The 8,060-nt window shown below is 60.8% G+C and overlaps 3 non-coding genes across 3 annotated transcripts; all 3 read right to left on the bottom strand.

The window, feature by feature from the left end:
• Positions 1-620: 620 nt before the first annotated feature.
• On the bottom strand, positions 621-739 carry LOC139015884 (5S ribosomal RNA). The gene has a single exon (XR_011472534.1). It is a non-coding gene; the product is annotated as a 5S ribosomal RNA (ribosomal RNA).
• A 3,261-nt stretch (positions 740-4,000) lies between these two features.
• LOC139015896 (5S ribosomal RNA) lies at positions 4,001-4,119 on the bottom strand. Its single transcript, XR_011472544.1, has one exon. It is a non-coding gene; the product is annotated as a 5S ribosomal RNA (ribosomal RNA).
• A 3,248-nt stretch (positions 4,120-7,367) lies between these two features.
• On the bottom strand, positions 7,368-7,486 carry LOC139015907 (5S ribosomal RNA). Its single transcript, XR_011472555.1, has one exon. It is a non-coding gene; the product is annotated as a 5S ribosomal RNA (ribosomal RNA).
• Between the last annotated feature and the right edge of the window lie 574 nt (positions 7,487-8,060).

An 8,060-nucleotide genomic window follows, 5' to 3' on the forward strand; every position in this document is an offset into this window, starting at 1 on the left:
CTGGTGCTCCGCCACCCCTCTCCGCACACCAGCCGCCCCAGCCCGGACCAGATCTCTTCTTGCAGAGCCATCAGCTGTCTCTGGCCCGCCCAGCCCATCTCCTGAGCTTCGAAAAGATGCAGGAGGGCGCCTTCCTTTGGGGGTGCGATTGCCTGAAATGCGGAAGGGTAGGACGAAGCCCCCCCGCCCACCCCCCAGCTCTCCCCCCCCCCCCCCCGCCCCCCGGGGGATGGCACAAAGCGAGAGGAGGGCGGCCTGGGCCTTTGGTGGGGACCGCGGGGTTCCCTTAGCAGTTTGGGGAGCTACGTCCCTCCGCAGCACGGGGGCTTCGATGGGTTCCCCCGGTTGTGGGTCCCCTGTTGCCCCCGCAGAGCACAGAGCGCTTGGGGCTTGCATGGGTGCGGGGGGGGGGGGGGGGGGGAATGGAAGAGACACGCCCCTGCAACGCAGGGTTGCTGTCTGTTAGGCGCGAGACGGCACTTCCTAATTTTGGACGGCGGACGAGGCTGGGCGAGGGGAGGTGGGGGTTCAGCTCTGAGAGTAGCCCCGCGGGGGCGATGGGAGGTTCCCCCCACACCGGCAAAGGGCGGATGGGGCGGGCTCAAAAAATGGCAATCAAAAGCCTACAGCACCCGGTATTCCCAGGCGGTCTCCCATCCAAGTACTAACCAGGCCCGACCCTGCTTAGCTTCCGAGATCAGACGAGATCGGGCGCGTTCAGGGTGGTATGGCCGTAGACGCTGGAGCCGGCCTCCGGGAGCCTCAAGAGCCCGCGGCGCCGGGCCTCCAGGCCCGCTGAGCCCTGGGCCCCCTGGCTGACCTGCTGCTCAGCTCCCCCCACCCTCTGCCCCGCCCGCCCTCTAGCCGGGACTACATCTGTCCCTGCTGAGCCACCAGCTGCCTCTCATCCACCTTCTGAGCTTCCAGGAGATGCGAGACGCGGGAGAGCGGCTCCGGGGGGCGGTGTGCGATGTCCCGGGGAGCCCGGAAGGGGGCGCCCTCCCCAACTGGGCTCCGCTAGGGATTCCATTTCACATCCCCATGGCAGCATTTTGTTGGGGAGAATCCAATGGCTAAACACGTAGCTGGGACCAAAAATATGCATGTGCCTAGGCAGGGTCCAGGGGGAGGGGAGGTGGAGGCCGCCCACCGTGTAGGCCCACAGCCAGCCCCAGGTCTGATGCGCCGTGTCCCGGGAGACCATAGGAGGGGATATGGCCTGGGTGGTCACCCCTTCGTTTCCTCCGTTTCACCCTCTTACAGGTGGAGACCTAGCGAGGTGGCCCAGGGCGGTGTGACTCTACCAGTATCACAGTGCTGAAGCCCAGGCCTGTTGGGAGTGGCAGTCCAGGCCACATCCCACCCCATCTAGTGATCTGGCCCTCTCTGAGTTTTTGCATCCGGCGCAGGTCACACTGCCCACAGGTGGGGCGGGTTTGATGTCATATACACCGGTCCAGGCCTCTAGAAGATTGTTTCCTGTACCATCCCTCGTGTGTCGGCAGGGTCCCTGGGAAGGCCCAGGAGGACACAATGGCTTTGCCAGGACACTAAGCCAATCAGACAACGCAGGTCTCACTGGGCTCTCCTGAATGCTAGGCCCCTGGTGGCAAGAACGGGGAGCTGTGGGAGAAAGCTGAGTTGGGGAACTTGCAGTATTTCTGGGGGTGTCAGTCAAAAGCCCAGAGGGCTTTCCGGGCAAGTGTGCTTAAAGGAACACATACAGGTAATGGAACCTTGCAAACTTGATGTCACTTCCTCAGTGACAGGACAATACAGAAGCTAGAACTCTGGTCACCAGGCACCACATTCCTGAGACAGGCCCCTATCACCTCACTTGACTGGAGACCTGGGAGAGAGCAGGATGTTCTCCACTGGTCTCCAGATGTCCTTGGGCTGTGTCTTTGGAAAAGCTTACAACAAAACTGTTTCACTCATGCAGACAGTGGCTCTAGTCTCCCTTCTGACGCCTGCTGTCCTTGAGCAGTGTGTAGCCTCAGGTAACTTAGGACTGCCTAGCGTTGGCCAATGCCAGGGAGGCCACAACTGGAAGCACTTGAGGGCATCATATCAGTCCTTGCCACTGCGTGTGCGTGCGTGCGTGCGTGCGTGCGTGTCTGTGTGTGTGCGTATGGGTGTGTGTGTGTGTGTGTGTGTGTGTGTGCTGGAGCGAAAGAAGCTGCAGGAGGGGTGGTTTGCTGGGTCTCTCAAGTGCCTACCTCAGGTCATGGGGGCCACAAGAGGAAGTGAATGCTGGGGACCAAGCTCCCGTACCCTCTGGAAATCCTAGGGGTTGAGGGCTCATTTGATTCCTTCATGGCTAGAAGTCTATTCAGACAACCCTGTGCACCTGATCAGGGAAAATGACTTTATGGTGGGTTTTCCTACTGTGGTGAGACCCGGGCAATTTTCCAATGGCCCGGACACCAGGCGTTGCCTTATCAGAGCTCCACCCAGGTGGTCATGGAGACTCAGTTGGACTAGTACAACTTCTTCCAATCCTTGTCCGGGAGCTAGAGACCAGACCACCGGCAGTCAGAGTGGGCCTAGAGTTGAGGGTGGGTACAGAGGGCGCTGTCCCCACGGGATTAAGATGACCAAGGAGAGCCAGATATCAGATTCCCCCGAGAGTGTTCAGCAGTTCCACCTGTATTTATCTATCTATCTATCTATCTATCTATCTATCTATCTATCTATTTATGTATTTATTGATCTATTGATCTATCTATCTATCTATCTATCTATCTATCTATCTATCTATTTATCTATTCATTTCTCATAATCCTCGGCCAGGATATCTCTCCCTTGACTTTTAGGGAGACTGGAAAAAACCGGGAGAGGCAGAGAGAAACATGGATGTGAGGGAGACACCTGGATTGGTTGCCTCTGGCAGGCGCCCCCGAGGGGGCAGGGTTCCAGCCCGCAAGGGAGGTAAGTGCCCTTGACCCCAGTGGAACCGGAGACCCTTCCATCCACAGGCCTGCGCTCTGTCCACTGAGCCAAGCCCGCGGGAGCCTCTTCCATTAGCGTCACAGACACATCCCTCCCATCCCGGGTGCCCTCTGTCAGGCGGGAGATCCCTTTCCCTGATTAGAGGGTGGAGGTCGTGGTGGCCGGGGGTGGGGGATCCTAGAGTAGGCCCAGGGGTCCCCCCACCAAACCCTCAACACCGCCAAGGTGAGGAGGGGAGTGGCCGAGCCGCTCTCCTGGGCTCAGGGTGGGTGTTTGGGCGTGGGGAGGTGGAGTGTTGCAGAGTGGCAGGAAGGGAGCGGGCGTCCCCGTGGACCTCAGGGCCCTGCCTTGGCCACGGGGCGGAGCTTGGGCAAGGAAAATACAAACATAAAAAAGCCCTGTCTCCGCACACCCCCCCCCCTCCCCGACCTGGTGCTCCGCCACCCCTCTCCGCACACCAGCCGCCCCAGCCCGGACCAGATCTCTTCTTGCAGAGCCATCAGCTGTCTCTGGCCCGCCCAGCCCATCTCCTGAGCTTCGAAAAGATGCAGGAGGGCGCCTTCCTTTGGGGGTGCGATTGCCTGAAATGCGGAAGGGTAGGACGAAGCCCCCCCGCCCACCCCCCAGCTCTCCCCCCCCCCCCCGCCCCCCGGGGGATGGCACAAAGCGAGAGGAGGGCGGCCTGGGCCTTTGGTGGGGACCGCGGGGTTCCCTTAGCAGTTTGGGGAGCTACGTCCCTCCGCAGCACGGGGGCTTCGATGGGTTCCCCCGGTTGTGGGTCCCCTGTTGCCCCCGCAGAGCACAGAGCGCTTGGGGCTTGCATGGGTGCGGGGGGGGGGGGGGGGGGGGAATGGAAGAGACACGCCCCTGCAACGCAGGGCTGCTGTCTGTTAGGCGCGAGAAGGCACTTCCTAATTTTGGATGGCGGACGAGGCTGGGCGAGGGGAGGTGGGGGTTCAGCTCTGAGAGTAGCCCCGCGGGGGCGATGGGAGGTTCCCCCCACACCGGCAAAGGGCGGATGGGGCGGGCTCAAAAAATGGCAATCAAAAGCCTACAGCACCCGGTATTCCCAGGCGGTCTCCCATCCAAGTACTAACCAGGCCCGACCCTGCTTAGCTTCCGAGATCAGACGAGATCGGGCGCGTTCAGGGTGGTATGGCCGTAGACGCTGGAGCCGGCCTCCGGGAGCCTCAAGAGCCCGCGGCGCCGGGCCTCCAGGCCCGCTGAGCCCTGGGCCCCCTGGCTGACCTGCTGCTCAGCTCCCCCCACCCTCTGCCCCGCCCGCCCTCTAGCCGGGACTACATCTGTCCCTGCTGAGCCACCAGCTGCCTCTCATCCACCTTCTGAGCTTCCAGGAGATGCGAGACGCGGGAGAGCGGCTCCGGGGGGCGGTGTGCGATGTCCCGGGGAGCCCGGAAGGGGGCGCCCTCCCCAACTGGGCTCCGCTAGGGATTCCATTTCACATCCCCATGGCAGCATTTTGTTGGGGAGAATCCAATGGCTAAACACGTAGCTGGGACCAAAAATATGCATGTGCCTAGGCAGGGTCCAGGGGGAGGGGAGGTGGAGGCCGCCCACCGTGTAGGCCCACAGCCAGCCCCAGGTCTGATGCGCCGTGTCCCGGGAGACCATAGGAGGGGATATGGCCTGGGTGGTCACCCCTTCGTTTCCTCCGTTTCACCCTCTTACAGGTGGAGACCTAGCGAGGTGGCCCAGGGCGGTGTGACTCTACCAGTATCACAGTGCTGAAGCCCAGGCCTGTTGGGAGTGGCAGTCCAGGCCACATCCCACCCCGTCTAGTGATCTGGCCCTCTCTGAGTTTTTGCATCCGGCGCAGGTCACACTGCCCACAGGTGGGGCGGGTTTGATGTCATATACACCGGTCTAGGCCTCTAGAAGATTGTTTCCTGTACCATCCCTCGTGTGTCGGCAGGGTCCCTGGGAAGGCCCAGGAGGACACAATGGCTTTGCCAGGACACTAAGCCAATCAGACAACGCAGGTCTCACTGGGCTCTCCTGAATGCTAGGCCCCTGGTGGCAAGAACGGGGAGCTGTGGGAGAAAGCTGAGTTGGGGAACTTGCAGTATTTCTGGGGGTGTCAGTCAAAAGCCCAGAGGGCTTTCCGGGCAAGTGTGCTTAAAGGAACACATACAGGTAATGGAACCTTGCAAACTTGATGTCACTTCCTCAGTGACAGGACAATACAGAAGCTAGAACTCTGGTCACCAGGCACCACATTCCTGAGACAGGCCCCTATCACCTCACTTGACTGGAGACCTGGGAGAGAGCAGGATGTTCTCCACTGGTCTCCAGATGTCCTTGGGCTGTGTCTTTGGAAAAGCTTACAACAAAACTGTTTCACTCATGCAGACAGTGGCTCTAGTCTCCCTTCTGACGCCTGCTGTCCTTGAGCAGTGTGTAGCCTCAGGTAACTTAGGACTGCCTAGCGTTGGCCAATGCCAGGGAGGCCACAACTGGAAGCACTTGAGGGCATCATATCAGTCCTTGCCACTGTGTGTGCGTGCGTGCGTGCGTGCGTGCGTGTCTGTGTGTGTGCGTATGGGTGTGTGTGTGTGTGTGTGTGTGTGTGTGCTGGAGCGAAAGAAGCTGCAGGAGGGGTGGTTTGCTGGGTCTCTCAAGTGCCTACCTCAGGTCATGGGGGCCACAAGAGGAAGTGAATGCTGGGGACCAAGCTCCCGTACCCTCTGGAAATCCTAGGGGTTGAGGGCTCATTTGATTCCTTCATGGCTAGAAGTCTATTCAGACAACCCTGTGCACCTGATCAGGGAAAATGACTTTATGGTGGGTTTTCCTACTGTGGTGAGACCCGGGCAATTTTCCAATGGCCCGGACACCAGGCGTTGCCTTATCAGAGCTCCACCCAGGTGGTCATGGAGACTCAGTTGGACTAGTACAACTTCTTCCAATCCTTGTCCGGGAGCTAGAGACCAGACCACCGGCAGTCAGAGTGGGCCTAGAGTTGAGGGTGGGTACAGAGGGCGCTGTCCCCACGGGATTAAGATGACCAAGGAGAGCCAGATATCAGATTCCCCCGAGAGTGTTCAGCAGTTCCACCTGTATTTATCTATCTATCTATCTATCTATCTATCTATCTATCTATCTATTTATGTATTTATTGATCTATTGATCTATCTATCTATCTATCTATCTATCTATTTATCTATTCATTTCTCATAATCCTCGGCCAGGATATCTCTCCCTTGACTTTTAGGGAGACTGGAAAAAACCGGGAGAGGCAGAGAGAAACATGGATGTGAGGGAGACACCTGGATTGGTTGCCTCTGGCAGGCGCCCCCGAGGGGGCAGGGTTCCAGCCCGCAAGGGAGGTAAGTGCCCTTGACCCCAGTGGAACCGGAGACCCTTCCATCCACAGGCCTGCGCTCTGTCCACTGAGCCAAGCCCGCGGGAGCCTCTTCCATTAGCGTCACAGACACATCCCTCCCATCCCGGGTGCCCTCTGTCAGGCGGGAGATCCCTTTCCCTGATTAGAGGGTGGAGGTCGTGGTGGCCGGGGGTGGGGGATCCTAGAGTAGGCCCAGGGGTCCCCCCACCAAACCCTCAACACCGCCAAGGTGAGGAGGGGAGTGGCCGAGCCGCTCTCCTGGGCTCAGGGTGGGTGTTTGGGCGTGGGGAGGTGGAGTGTTGCAGAGTGGCAGAAGGGAGCGGGCGTCCCCGTGGACTTCAGGGCCCTGCCTTGGCCACGGGGCGGAGCTTGGGCAAGGAAAATACAAACATAAAAAAGCCCTGTCTCCGCACACCCCCCCCCCCTCCCCGACCTGGTGCTCCGCCACCCCTCTCCGCACACCAGCCGCCCCAGCCCGGACCAGATCTCTTCTTGCAGAGCCATCAGCTGTCTCTGGCCCGCCCAGCCCATCTCCTGAGCTTCGAAAAGATGCAGGAGGGCGCCTTCCTTTGGGGGTGCGATTGCCTGAAATGCGGAAGGGTAGGACGAAGCCCCCCCGCCCACCCCCCAGCTCTCCCCCCCCCCCCCGCCCCCCGGGGGATGGCACAAAGCGAGAGGAGGGCGGCCTGGGCCTTTGGTGGGGACCGCGGGGTTCCCTTAGCAGTTTGGGGAGCTACGTCCCTCCGCAGCACGGGGGCTTCGATGGGTTCCCCCGGTTGTGGGTCCCCTGTTGCCCCCGCAGAGCACAGAGCGCTTGGGGCTTGCATGGGTGCGGGGGGGGGGGGGGGGGGGAATGGAAGAGACACGCCCCTGCAACGCAGGGCTGCTGTCTGTTAGGCGCGAGAAGGCACTTCCTAATTTTGGATGGCGGACGAGGCTGGGCGAGGGGAGGTGGGGGTTCAGCTCTGAGAGTAGCCCCGCGGGGGCGATGGGAGGTTCCCCCCACACCGGCAAAGGGCGGATGGGGCGGGCTCAAAAAATGGCAATCAAAAGCCTACAGCACCCGGTATTCCCAGGCGGTCTCCCATCCAAGTACTAACCAGGCCCGACCCTGCTTAGCTTCCGAGATCAGACGAGATCGGGCGCGTTCAGGGTGGTATGGCCGTAGACGCTGGAGCCGGCCTCCGGGAGCCTCAAGAGCCCGCGGCGCCGGGCCTCCAGGCCCGCTGAGCCCTGGGCCCCCTGGCTGACCTGCTGCTCAGCTCCCCCCACCCTCTGCCCCGCCCGCCCTCTAGCCGGGACTACATCTGTCCCTGCTGAGCCACCAGCTGCCTCTCATCCACCTTCTGAGCTTCCAGGAGATGCGAGACGCGGGAGAGCGGCTCCGGGGGGCGGTGTGCGATGTCCCGGGGAGCCCGGAAGGGGGCGCCCTCCCCAACTGGGCTCCGCTAGGGATTCCATTTCACATCCCCATGGCAGCATTTTGTTGGGGAGAATCCAATGGCTAAACACGTAGCTGGGACCAAAAATATGCATGTGCCTAGGCAGGGTCCAGGGGGAGGGGAGGTGGAGGCCGCCCACCGTGTAGGCCCACAGCCAGCCCCAGGTCTGATGCGCCGTGTCCCGGGAGACCATAGGAGGGGATATGGCCTGGGTGGTCACCCCTTCGTTTCCTCCGTTTCACCCTCTTACAGGTGGAGACCTAGCGAGGTGGCCCAGGGCGGTGTGACTCTACCAGTATCAC

Source organism: Myotis yumanensis, unplaced genomic scaffold (genome assembly GCF_028538775.1).
Source record: "Myotis yumanensis isolate MYYU_CA2020_CCGP unplaced genomic scaffold, mMyoYum1.0.hap1 SCAF_8, whole genome shotgun sequence".
Lineage (NCBI taxonomy): Eukaryota > Metazoa > Chordata > Mammalia > Chiroptera > Vespertilionidae > Myotis > Myotis yumanensis.